This window comes from Notamacropus eugenii, chromosome 1 (genome assembly GCF_028372415.1).
Source record: "Notamacropus eugenii isolate mMacEug1 chromosome 1, mMacEug1.pri_v2, whole genome shotgun sequence".
Classification (NCBI taxonomy): Eukaryota; Metazoa; Chordata; class Mammalia; order Diprotodontia; family Macropodidae; genus Notamacropus; species Notamacropus eugenii.
Window position 1 is genome coordinate 410,374,541 of NC_092872.1, and position 13,351 is coordinate 410,387,891.

At 40.2% G+C, this 13,351-nt stretch overlaps 1 protein-coding gene across 2 annotated transcripts in view; it reads left to right on the forward strand.

Annotated features, from left to right (window-relative positions):
- Window positions 1-13,191, forward strand: part of LOC140518693 (speedy protein E4-like) — a 32,075-nt gene extending 18,884 nt beyond the window's left edge. For both annotated transcript variants that reach the window (XM_072631034.1, XM_072631036.1), the window contains one exon: window positions 866-13,191. The gene's annotated coding sequence lies outside the window, so the exon portion shown is untranslated. The remainder of the gene's footprint in view (window positions 1-865) is intronic.
- Window positions 13,192-13,351: the final 160 nt, after the last annotated feature.

Below are 13,351 nucleotides of genomic sequence, written 5' to 3' on the forward strand. Positions count from 1 at the left end.
TACAAAAACCTTTATAACAGCTCTTTTTGTGGTAACAAAGAAATGGAAATTGAGCGGAGGCCCTTCAGCTGGGGAATGGCTAAAAAAGTTGAGGTATATGAATGTAATAGAATACTATTATGCTATAAGAAATAATGAGCAGACAGACTTGAAAAACCTGAAAAGACTTGAATGAACTAATGCTGAGTGACATGAGCAGAACAAGAACATTGTACACAGTAACAGTCAAAATGTGCAATGAAAAACTTTGATAGACTTATCTCTTCTTAGCAATGCCAGGATCCAAGACAACTCCAAAAGACTCATTATGGAAAATGCTATTCACATCCAGAAAAAGAATAAGGGAGTCTAAATGCAGATTGAAGAATATTATTTGGTCTTTCTCTCTTTTTCTTTTTTCTTTTTTTGGTTTCTTCTACCTTGTGGTTTCTCCCATTGGTTTTAATTTTTCTTTACAACATGACTAATGTGAAAATAGGTTCAATATGAATGTATATGTAGAGCTTACATCAAAGTACATATCATCTTGGTGTGCGGGGAGGAGAGAGATGGGGAGAAAATTTGGAACTCAAAATCTTATAGAAGTGAATGTTGAAAACTAAAAATAAATTAAAAAAAAGAGAAGAGACATAAGAAAAAAGAGAGAGAAATATATACATAAGAGATACAGAAGGAAGTCTTTAGGGCAAATAGGTAAGATATGAGATCTGTAGAATAATTTTAGTGGAGGAAGGGAATCTCTGTGAAAGGTAGGTTAGAAATATCTCAAAGGCAGGAAGGATGGGAACTCATAGAAAAAGCAAGAAATAAAAACTTTATTTTTCTGTACTCTCATATGTTATCTTCTTGATCACTCTAAACTTAGGTCTCCCAAGAAGGAATATGGAGAAACGGAATACTCTTGAAGAAAGAGCAGCTGACAATATGAAAAAAATTGAAGAGAGAGGATTACCTGAAAGCAGATGTCCAGGAGCAAATAAGCAAAAAGAACAAATGATATTGAAGCACGTAAAGAAAATGGAATGACTGAAGAGAGCAATTTGGGCATGGGTTGAAGATCTGTTCATCTAAGATGTGAAATAAGAAAAGAAGAGGAGAACAACTCTCTGAATGAGCAGCTGAATGATCAAGAAAAGTAGAGGAGAGGGGTTGAAATCGAGGCCATTGAAGAAAGAAGCACTAGCAGTCTGGGTGCTTGAGGAACAAAAGACATGGGATTGACTGGCACGTAGCCGAGGAACTGTGAACAACAGAGAAGGAGAGAATACCTCTTTTTTTGGGGGGGGGGGGGGACTGGGTCTCTCTATCTAACCCAGGTGGGAAATAAAGTGGCACTCACAGGCCTGACCCCACTACTGATTGACATAGGAGCTTTTGAACTGCTCCATTTTTCCCCTGGGCTGATTTTAGCCAGGTAGCCCCTACTCCAGGGGACTCATCATATTGGTGCTGACTTAGTGTGGGTACCTGATTGGCCTTAGCCCACTACAGTTCAGAACTTCTGAACCGAATGAATTCACCAGCATCAGCTTCCCTAGTAACAGGGATAATAGATGTGCACCACCACACCCACTCCAGAGAACAGTTTCTAAAGAATGAATACAGGAGACAAAGTTTTGGAGATGGGAACAGAACAGTTGAGCTGTGAAAACAGAGAGTAGTTAAAAAGAAAAAAGTTGAGTTTGAAACCAGGAGATAAGAACAACTAAAGGAATGACAGAAAAGAGTGACAGCTGAAAAGACTGTAGCAGGGATGATGGAACTATCTATGACAGAAATGAATGAACAGCCCAGAAAAAAGGAGCAGAAAAGACTGAAGCAGAGAGATGATAGCTCAGTGGACCTAATTTCTCTGAGAAGAAAGAAGCAAAGAATACTAAGGAGGTGCTGAAGTCATAAAAGAGAGGAGAGGAGAATGGATGAAGGAGATGGGAGCTGCTAGGGATAACAGAGAAACAAAACTGGAGAAACAAAACATTACTGAAGAGCTGTGAACAAGAGAGAGGAAGAAAAAGGAGAAGCAGAAGAGACTGGAAGCCTTGTACAATAGACAAGAGAAAACTGAAGAGGACATAGAAACAAAAGATGAAGGAGCAGATTTATGGAAATAGCTAAAGAGTCAGGAAAAACAGAAAAGACAAGAAGAGAGAAGACAAGAATTCAGCAGGCAGTTGGGAGCTTCCAAGCAGCTGTAAACACAGAGAAGATAAGTAGCAGATGAGAACAGAGAAGACTGGGACAGAGATTTTTGAGGAACACCAAAAAGAGAAAAGAACAGCTGAGAAAGAAGGCATGAATGACAGGAGCATATGAAGGGTCATGAAAAAACATAAGTAATTAAAGAGAAAAGCGGGAGAAATGGAGATTTCTGAGGAGCTGGGAAAAAGAGAAAAACAGGTGAATGGGAGAAAATGGCAGTAAAACCCAGAGGTAGGAGAAGGCAAAGAAACATGATTAAAAGACTGATTCGGAGGGAAAAGGAGAATGTATAGGACCCAGGAAGATGGGAGCTTCTGTGGATCTGTGAACAATGGAGAAAGGAGAGGTGAAGAAGAAACAGGAAAGACTGAAGCAAAGAGCTAGGGGGAAAAAGACAAAAGCAAAGAGAAATGGAGAATTAGGAGATTAGAGCAGGGAGATGACAGCAACTGAGGAGCTGTGGACAAAGAGAGGGGAGCAATTTGGAAATCTGGGAGAAAAGTAAAGAAGAGAGAGAAGCTGAGGAGACTGGATCAGGGAGATGGGAGCAGCTCAGGTAACCAGAACAAAGGAACGAAAATCCACTGAGGAAGAGCAGAGGCTGCGGGAGTAGAAGGTGAGCACAGCTACAGAGCTGGAAACAACAGAGAAGAAGAGCTGAGGAGGAGAGGAGTGAAGATTGAAAGTAGGTGAAGTGGTATTGGGGAAAAATGAGAAGCAGAGTTGAGGGGAGTGGAAAAACAGCGGATTGAATTAGAGTGAATAAACAGTTGAAGAGATCTGAGAAACAGGAACAGCTGAGGAGAAAGTCCACAAAAACAAACATTTATTAAGCATCTTTTATGTGCCAGGCACTGTGCTAAGTGCTAAGGACAAAAAGAAAGGAGGAAAAAAGAAAAAAAGAAATTAGTCAATGCAACCAGAGAGATGGTAGCAAGTGAAGGATCATCAATAAGAGAGGAAAGAGCAGCTGAATAAAAGGTCAGCAAATCAAGGTGATAGGGGCAGCCAAAGAGCTATGAAAAATAAAGCAGAGGAGCTGAGGAAAATGGAGACACAAAGAAGACTGCAGTAGGGAAAAGGGGACAGTAATAGAACCATAAAAAAAACTAAGAGAAGCAGTTAAAGAGAAAGGAGAAGTTGGGATAGTGTGGAGCAAGGACATGGGAGCTGCTGAGGATTTGTGAAAAAAGAAGAAAGGGGCCACTGAGGAGGAAGGAGAAGCAGTTCAAATGGACCAAGAGCTATGAAAATCAGAAGAGGAGCTGAGGAAAATGGAGAAGCAAAAGAGAAAAGAAAAATGAAGATGGGAGCCATTGAGAAGTCCCCACAAAACAGAGCAACAGAGGAGAAAGGAGAAACAGAGAAAAGTACAGCAGAAAGACTGTAGCAGCTGAAGATGCCTAAGTAATGGATGAAAGAAAGTCTATGGAGAGAGGGGGAAGCATAGGCTCCTGGAAACAGGGATCTGGGAGCAGCCAGAGAGCCAAGGGTAGAAGAGCTGCTGAAGAGAGGTGATGGGAGCAGCGGAGAAGCTGTGGAAGCAAAAGGAGAAGCAATGAAGATCTAATTAGGTAATGTTCTTGGAGCAACAGTGATGTGTAAAATGCATTAAGAAAATGAAATCTCAGAGAAAACTAGCATGGAAATAAGAGCAGTGAAAGAACCAAGAACAACCACATAAGTAGAGAAGAGCTGAAGAGAAAGGAGAACCCAAGAATAAAGGAACAAGCAGGTAACTGAGGAGCTGTGGGAAATCACAAACAGATGAAGAAAGACACAGAGGAGTTAACCAGAAGATAATAGCAACTGAAGAGCTGAGAACAACAGAGAAAAGAAGAGCCACTAAGGAAACTGGAGCGAGGAGATTGGAGGCACTTTTGATAAATGATAAAGACAAATAACTGAGGATAAAGATGTAAAGGGGACTCTAAATCCAGTAGGTAGAAAAAGCTGAAAAAATCTCTGAAGTCAAAGAAGACAAACTGAAGCAGCTTATGAGACTTGAAAGACCTGGAGGAGAGAAGAGTGAGGAACCAAGGCTTCATCTGTGTATGGAGGGAATTCTGTAGTGTGTGAAGAATCGTTTGGAGTCCTTCCCTTCAATATCTCCTTACCACTTTCTCCCCAACATTTCCACCTAGATAAATTGAGGCTCCTTCAGGGGTTCTGAGAGAAAATACAGTCCTCTCAGCATGAGGTGCTATCCTTTTTCTGATGGACATAAGGACTGGACACTGTTCTCACTCCCTTTCACCCAACATGCCAGACCTCAGAGCAGAGTGTTCCTCATAGTTGTTCCTGCTTGAGGGAACAAGTGAGAACTGAAGAGAGGACCTGGTACTCAGTGATCCTTCCTGCTTCTCCAATGTCTTCAGAATTTTTGTCCCCATTCTGCTTCCAAATACCTGTTTGGTTACTCTTTTCAGTCTCTTATATTTTTCATCTGTTGCTCTTTGCTCCTCCTCTTTCAACTCTTTCCATATACCCTATTACTTTTATTAAAATGAATCTCCTTTTCAACTACTCCCAGTACAGCAGCATCCATCCCAGTTAAGGTGTGGTTCCTGCATCCTCTGCTACTCTAATCTCTGCCATTTCTCTTTCACAAAGTGATTGGATTTTATTGATTCAAATCATTACATTTTCTACATTTGCTTGCTCTTTTCCTGTCTTCACTTATTTCTACCTGCTGTTTGTCTTCTGTTCCCATTGCTTCAACTTCCACCTCTTTATTTTGTATTTTTCTGCCTCCTCCTTAGCCCAGGTCTGTCTCCTTAGCTGCCTGACCACTCAACAACTTCCTAACTCCTCTTTTCTAAGTCTCTCTCTTTGTAGAAGCTGCTCCTGGTTTAAAAATTTGTTCAAATCTGTTCCACAAAGTTATATTCTAATGCTTAATTATGGCATGGGGGTGACACTTGGTTTTCAAAGACTATGCTGGCAGGATACAAGGTCTGATAGGTTCTACTTTATTTTGTATTTTTCTACCTCCTCCTTAGCCCAAGTCTGTCTCCTTAGCTGCCTGACCGCTCAGCAGCTTCTTAACTTCTCTTTTCTAAGCTTCTCTCTTTCCAGAAGGTGCTTTGGTTTTTTAAAATTTGCTCAAATCTGTTCCACAAAGTTATATTCTAATGCCTAATTATGGCATAGAGTTGACACTTGATTTTGAAAGACTGTGCTGGCAGGGTAAAAGATCTGATAAGTTCTACAATGCTCAAATACTGTCCCAGCCAAAAATGATCTGCTTTTTGAGGAGCAGCCAGGGTTTGGGAGTAAGAAATGAAAGGACAAAGACTTGCAGACTACAGAAGCCTTATCCCTATGTATTATGAATTCATTCTTCAAGAAAAGAGTTGGGAAGTACTGGGATACTTGGGAGAGCAGTAACTAACACAAATTGAAATAGATTTTAACAACCAGGAAGTGAAGGTTGCTGATGTTGGAGTCCCTTCCGAATCATTCATCTGTTTACAGTGAGATACTTGTAAAAGCAAATAAAAAAATTGGTATCCAGTTAGAAGAAAGAATACAATTGAAGGGATGGTGCATAATTGGGACAACTCCATATGGATTACTGATGCTAAAAATGGGAAATGAGTAAAAGAATAGACATTAAAGCACATCATTTCCTAAAGAAGTTTGACTGATATAAATTATGTAGCATTATGTGACCAAAACAGCCTAGGGAAAACTTCAGCCAGGAAACATTGGATCTCTTAGTTAAGCAGAGAGATCAGGAGAGTCAAAGACAATGTCAGTTTAGAATAAACATTAATTTGCAAAATCTTACAGATAAAGGTGGTGTAATGAGAAATAATGCCTTATAAAACAGAAGAGTGGATGGAAAAATTTAGAAAATGTTTGTTGAGAGATCCACCTAAAGAAAAGAATTCCAAGGCATTGATGGATGTAACTAAAAGGACAACAGGTAAAAATTAAAAGGATCTGTAATGACTGTTTTTAACAAACTTCAAGGACAGCCATCCCATGTGGAGTCATTTATGAATCAGCTATCTACAGTCATAAAAATAACTTGTTAAAGCAAATACAAAAACCAATACCTAAGTAGAAGAAAGGATAAAAATGGTGCACAATTGAGACAACTAAGACAACTAAGCTCAAAAATTGGAAATAAGTAAAAGAAATATTGAAAAATGGGAAGATGGAATCTACCCGCCCATGGCCGCAGCTCCCCCTCTGGAGTGCTGAGGCAGGGACCAAATTCGCGTAAGAGCTTTCCCAGCTGGTCTTTCTGCTAACCTGGCTTCTGACTACCCTAGGCAACTGGAGAAGAGATTGCAGGTCACGCAGAGTAATCAGGAAAATCAAAGATGAGCTGGGCCTTCCTGACGAGGTTGCTGGGGGGAAACTCTGGCTGTCCGTGCTGGTTGTGTCCCACATGGTGCTGCTGGTGGTGGGTGGGGAGGCCATTTACTGTGACCAACTGAGCCGATTCGTGTGTAACACCCGGCAGCCAGGCTGCCAAAATGTTTGCTACGACGCCTTTGCGCCCCTCTCCCACGTACGCTTCTGGGTGTTCCAGATCATCCTGGTCACTGCACCCACCATGTTCTATCTGGTCTATGCCGTGCACCATTTGTTCCGGCTCCTGATGACCCAGAAGCAAGAGGAGGAAGACAAGGAGCACATGATCAAAGAGAAACCCAAGAAGTCCCTTGAGGATGGAGCCAACGATGGTCGCAGGAGGATCCGTAGGGATGGGCTCCTGGGGGCCTAGGTTGGGCAGTTGCTGGTGTGATCTGCCTTAGAGGTGGCCTTTCTATTTGGTCAATACCTCCTCTATGGCCTGGAAGTGCCTCCCTCCTATATCTGCCAGCGCAGCCCTTGCCCCCACACGGTGGAATGCTTTGTATCTCATCGCACAGAGAAGACTATCTTCCTGCTGGTCATGTATGCCATCAGTGTCCTCTGCCTCCTGCTCAGCCTGATTGAGTTGTTGCTCCTGGGCCTGGAAAGCATCAAGAATGGAGGCTACAGTTCTGCCCCACCTCCCCATTCCAAGGGTCTCAAGTTGGAGCTGGAGCAAATGCAGAAATAACTGCATCTGTTACAGAAGCAAATGGACATGGCATTGCATCTGGGTACACCTGTGGCAACAGCATCTGATTGCTTGGGTGGGCTTCCAACCTGCAATATCTCCACTCAGCAAAACCGACACAATCAAGCCCAGAAAGAAACCCGGCTCTCCAAGACAGAGCTGTGACCTACAGGAGATATTTGTTGTTCACCTGCAATTGGATCTCCACACATGATGAGGAGAAATGAGAGCTTTGGGATCCAGACGATCAAGGGCCTGAGAATCTCCCCCCATAAAAGCTTTATATTTTAAAATAATTTTTGTACCCTTTGAGATATATATGTATGTGTGTATATACATATGTATATACACATAGCCACAAGGAAGGTGGAGGATAGGCCATCAAGGCCTGTAATTCTCTCCATCTTCACTCTGATGTTCCTCCATCTCTCCCTTCCCCTTCCTCTCCCCCCACAACCTAGAACACTTACTTTACTGGACAATGAACCTGGAAACTTGAAACCTAGATACTTGAAATTTTGATTATCCCAGGGACTTACCCTCCAAGTGCCATTTGGCATTGAATCCTGAAAACTTTACCAGTAAAGACTTATTTTGTCCTGTCAAAAAAAAAATATTGAAAAATGATTACAATTTCCTAAAGGTATTTAACTTAAATCACTTGGACATATAAGACCAAAAGAACAGAATAATATTTGCCATCAACACACAGAATTTCCTTGCTAAGAAGAGAGATGGGACAGTCATGTTAAACAGTTTGTAAAATCTTAAACATAAGGACAGTGTTTTGAGAAATACTGGCTCATAAAACAAGCAGTAGTGAAAGATATTTAGATTGCTGAGCGATCCAAGGAAAATCATTCCAAGGGCATTTGGGGGGTAAAACTGGAAGGACACACAGAAGTGGAGAAATTCTCTTCTGTTTCAATGACGTTGATTTTGACATTATCTCCAATATGCTGCATGAAAAAAAATGAAATGGCACTAAAGAAAAATGTTGAAGAATAGCTGGATCAGAACAAGTATAGACAGAAATCTGTTTTGAGACTAACATGATTTTGAATATGTGGAAGAATCCCATCTTAACATTTCTGAAAGCGGCTGATAAGTGTACTTGGGGGAAAAAAAATCTCTGACTTTTTAAAAAGAGTGATTGAGGAAATACAGTATGCTAATTGTATGCCTTTTTCATCTTTACAAATCTTTATGGGAGCAGTCTATGTTCCAAAAGGCATCCTTGATAAAAGTTTGATAAGGGAAAGATAGGCCTTTGCAACAATGTTCTACCACACATAATGGCTTTATAGTCATACTGGTTTGGCCTGTCTGCTGGAATGGTTTACTGGAGTGTGGCCGCCATGCATGTTGCAGGTTCTTGAAGCCATAGGTGAGAGTTAGGTGGAATAGGTGGACACCAAAGGTAGAAAGAGCCCTGAAAAGGGCTCGGCAGCCATCACACCAAGGTACTGGTCCTCCCTGAACATACCCTACACACCATTTGAACTGTCTTTGGAAGATTCTGAGGATCACCTGGCAGGATAAGGTAACAGAAACTGAAGTCTTTGCTGGAGCTGAACTGCCAAGTATTCAAACTATGCTTCAGAGAGTGCAACTCTAATGGCCACGTTGTTCAAATGCAAAATGTATGCTTGCCAAAAAGACTATTTTATGGAGAACTTGCATGGGGTGGATGATCACATGGTGGCCAGAAGAAACGATACAGGGACACTCTCAAGATCTCAAGAACTTTGGATTTGACTGTGCAACATGGGAGACACTGGCACAGGACTGATCAGCATGGCATGCCCACATAAGAAAAGGTGTTGTACTCTTTGAGTAAAGCAGAATTGAGACAGCACAAAGTAAACGCAGGATCCAATTTGGGATATCCACCCCAAATATTCACACGGACTATCTGTGCCCAACTGGTGGTAGAGCCTTCCGAGCTCGTATTAGTCTGATCAGCCCCAGTCAGACACATTGAAATTTCACTTTATCATAGTGATGTCATTTTGGTCTTCTTCGAAGATGAAGGACAACAACCATAGTCATACTGTTTATTGAAAGATGGAGAAAATGTAAGATCTCACTCTGCTGCTTGTTGACTATGAACACATTTGATTTGTTTGAATTATTTGTCATCATGAGGTTTTTTTCTGACAATACATCTCCCATGCAGGTCAAAACCATAGAAACGAGGTATAACAATAGAGATATCTTTGTCCTGTGATGTGAATATTAATATGAAGCAAGAAGTTATGTTTTCCAAAGCATTTGTCACTACCATGAACCATGTAGTATTCAAATCAAACACAGATTCCTATGAGCTCTTTCAGACATCCCCATTTGCAAATGATATTGGATTAACTACCTCAAGTCTAGCAACACTCCTGCAGTTCCTAAATGAGATCAGTAATCAAGCAAAAATAATCTACCCTAATTTTTGATAGAGAAGAAAAAATAGATGATGAATGTCTGTGGTCCAGATTACAATATGAAGTTGGATGAACAACCCATACAGTTGGCTAATCATTAAAATTATTTTGGGTAGATACTGGATAGATGAGATAGGCCCAGGATTGAATAAGAGGAAGAGAGTGAGTTAGATGGCCTTTAAGAAACTGCATGTTTTTAATGACAACCCAACTTGCACTTTGAAACAAAGGCTTGTATTTAAAAATCAAATTTTTCCAGTGATGCTTTGTGTCTATGAGACATGGCATGTCACGGTCTTTGAAAAATGCAAGTTCCAGGCTACCCAGCTGTCAATGGAAAATGCATTGGAAGTTTGAAGAAGGCTGCAACTTATCAGCAGTGAAAGAGTGCAATGAAATGGTGTAAAAGGATGCCATCAGAGAGATGTATGACTGGAGAAAGGAGGCAGGCTGGTCATACAGCAAAATGGAGAAAAAACTTAGTCTGTGGTAAAGATCTGAGAGAAATTTTCTCTCCACCCCCCAGCCATAAGTTTCATAGTACTCCTGTGGAGAATTTATAGAAGGACATGGGCAAGAATTGTGCCGAGCAGAAGTTGTGGATAGGTTGAAAACTGCACTACTTGAGAAAGACCCCATATCAATGAGATTAGTGATTCAGTGACCTACTTGCTCATCTGCTTTCTTCTCTAATTTTTTTTAAACTCAGCTTTTCTGTTCTCCTTAGCTCCTTTCTATATACCACTCCTTACACTTTTACAAGCTCTTTCTCTTCAGATCCTTCCTCAGGTTCAGTTCCTCTGTTTTTCTTGTCTTTAAAGTGTTTCATTCCTAAGCTATTCCTTTCTCTAATATTCTCCTCTAGACTTCTCGAATCAACAGTTGCTCCTTTCATCTCTTCTGTGACTCCCTGGGTTCATTTTTGTTTTTCCTTAACTGCTCGCCCCACTCTTCCCTTTGCTTCTTCCTTTGTTCTTTCTGTCTCCTTAGCTATTTCAATTAAGCTGATCCCATATCCCATTTTTGCCTTTCTGGTTTTCGTCTTTCTGTTTTTCTCTTTGTTGCTCTTATCATCCCACCTTAGAGCTGTTATAAGCATGGGCCACTAGGGGGTGAGAAATACTGAAAATGCAAGATGTAGATGGCACAAAAATGCAACACATGCAGAGTAGAAAGAGATAAGGGGAATTCCTTTATCGACCATTCCCATTCCTTCAATCCCTTTCATCTTTCAACTTTTCTCCTTTCTTCTCATGAATTGGAACATAATAGGTTAAAACTATTTTTCTCCCTGGTGATTGCCAATCTTTGGTGATATGTATATATGAGGTAACTAAAGGTAACTAAGAAAAATGATTAGCCACCTAAGATGGCTTCCCCAGAGTGTGTGTCCATCAAAACTTTCTTAAAACAAGTCTATACTCTATGGAGCGCTACATTTATTTCTAAGCTAGATATGAGTTAAACTTCAGTTTCTCTTATCCTTTAGCATCTTCTCTCTCTCCTTATATCTCTTTTGCTACTCCTGTCCCTTGATATCTTCCTACGTCCTTTGTCATCTTCCATCTTCTCCTCTCTGCCTGCTCTTCATTGTCCATCTACTATCTCCATTTCAATTTTTCCCACTTTTTCATTTATTCCCTGAATGTCTTCCATATTCTCAGCTGTCTGCCATTTCCCTCAACTACTTTTAGTTATTAACATTTAATTTTCTCCCATCTTTTCACCTTCTTCCATCACCACCAAATACACTACTTCTTCCAATTCTTTCAGTTTCTCCTCACCTCTAAGTCCTTTCCAATTTCTCTATGTCCCCTGACCTCCTTACATCTCCTTAACTCCTCAGATGTTTTTGTCTTCTGTTCCCTTTGCTATTGCTCAAGATCTTCCTCTTTCTTACTTTCTCCCATTTCTTCAATCCCTCTTGGTCCCTTTAATTTTCCCATCATCTAAGCCTGTCCCACTTCCTCGCCTGCTTCCATTTGATCATCTGTACACTGTCTCATCTTTCATCTCTTTCTCAACTTTATTCTCATCTTTTCAGCTGCTTCTATGTTTTTTAGATGCTCCCATTTTTAAGTTTCTTTTACATCTTCTGATTTTACTACCCCTTCAGTTCTTACCTGTTTCCATTTCTTAGCTCCTTATAATTTAGTTATTCCCATCTCCTCTTCTCATTTTTTTCAGTTGCTTCCCTCTCCTTGGCTCTTCTCACTTTCTAAGCTTCTTATATTTACTCAGGTATTCCTATCTCATTTCCTCCCACCATCTCATTCTTTTCATGAATTCTCCTTTCTTCTGCTCAGTTCTTTAAACCCTTTGTCTTTTCCCATCTCTTCAGTTCTTCTTATCAAATGAGATAATATTTGTAAAGCACTTAGTACAGTGCCTGACACATAGAAGGTATTTAATAAATGCTTGTTTCTCTATTCCTATTTCCTCAGTAATAATTCTGTCCCCTCAGCTTCTGTCATCTCTTTAGCAATTCCTACTTCATTGGCTCCTATTTCTTCAATTCTGTAACTGCTCTTTTCTCCAATTCTCCTCCAGTTTCTCCCATTCTGCAGCTTCTTCCACACCTCACCTGCTTTGTCTCCCTAGACTCTTCCATATAAAAAAATGCTCCCATAGCCTTTCCTATTTTATATTTTCCTCCCAGTTCTACAATTTCTGCTTTACTTTCTCACTCACATGCCAAGTCTCAAAAACACCTTACTACTATATAGTTCTTATCAAACAAATGCTTTATGGCTCTGAGTTCCCATGCTAATATATTAATATGAGAATCTCATACTGCCCACCTTTTCCTCTAATTCCAGATCCACCTACTCAGCACTCTTTCCAGTTCATTCCCTATTCCACCTCATGTCTTCCTTTCATTTGTTCCTGCTAAAATACCATCCTTTGCCTAGTTTCTCAAGCCATCTCTTCCTCACCTACATTCAAACTCCTTTTCCTAAAGGACACAGTTGATCCTCACACCCACATTATACTGCCCCCACTTGGATATATTATAACATTACCTGCCTCTTAATGTTTCTGGTTTCATTCTGACCATAAAATTTTTGTGCTTATTTATGTTGGTTCCTGAGATGGATGGATCTATAGCTCTGATTTCATAAAGTGCTTATGAAAGTTAGATGCAAAATAAAAGCATTTTGAAAAAAGCCTATGAATCTCTGAAGGATTTATCCTATTAGCCATTTCTATCCTGATTGGTTCATTCTCCATTATAGGAAAGAGTTGGGCTATAATGGAATAAACACTCATTTACATAGGGCTTTGAAATTTCAAGTCTTATCTCACTTACTCCTAACAAAAATCCTGCACCATTGGTTATATCATAATCCACATTTTATACATTAGGAAAGTCAGGATCAGAGGAGTTAAGTGACTGAATCTAGATTTGAATACCCTTCATCTTTAAAATGAGGGGGTTAGATTGTAGGTTCCTTGTGTTTCTAAATTCTCTGATTTGTCTAAGGTCACATAGTAATACAGCCAAAATCAGAACCCAGGATTTATGACTCTTATAGGTCCAGTGTTCATTCAGTGATTAAATTATTTCCATTATACTGCATTGTCTCTTAAATTGATGTATTGACTGGTTAAAACCAGACCCTATTTTCAAATTAAAACTATATTTAGCTTCCTA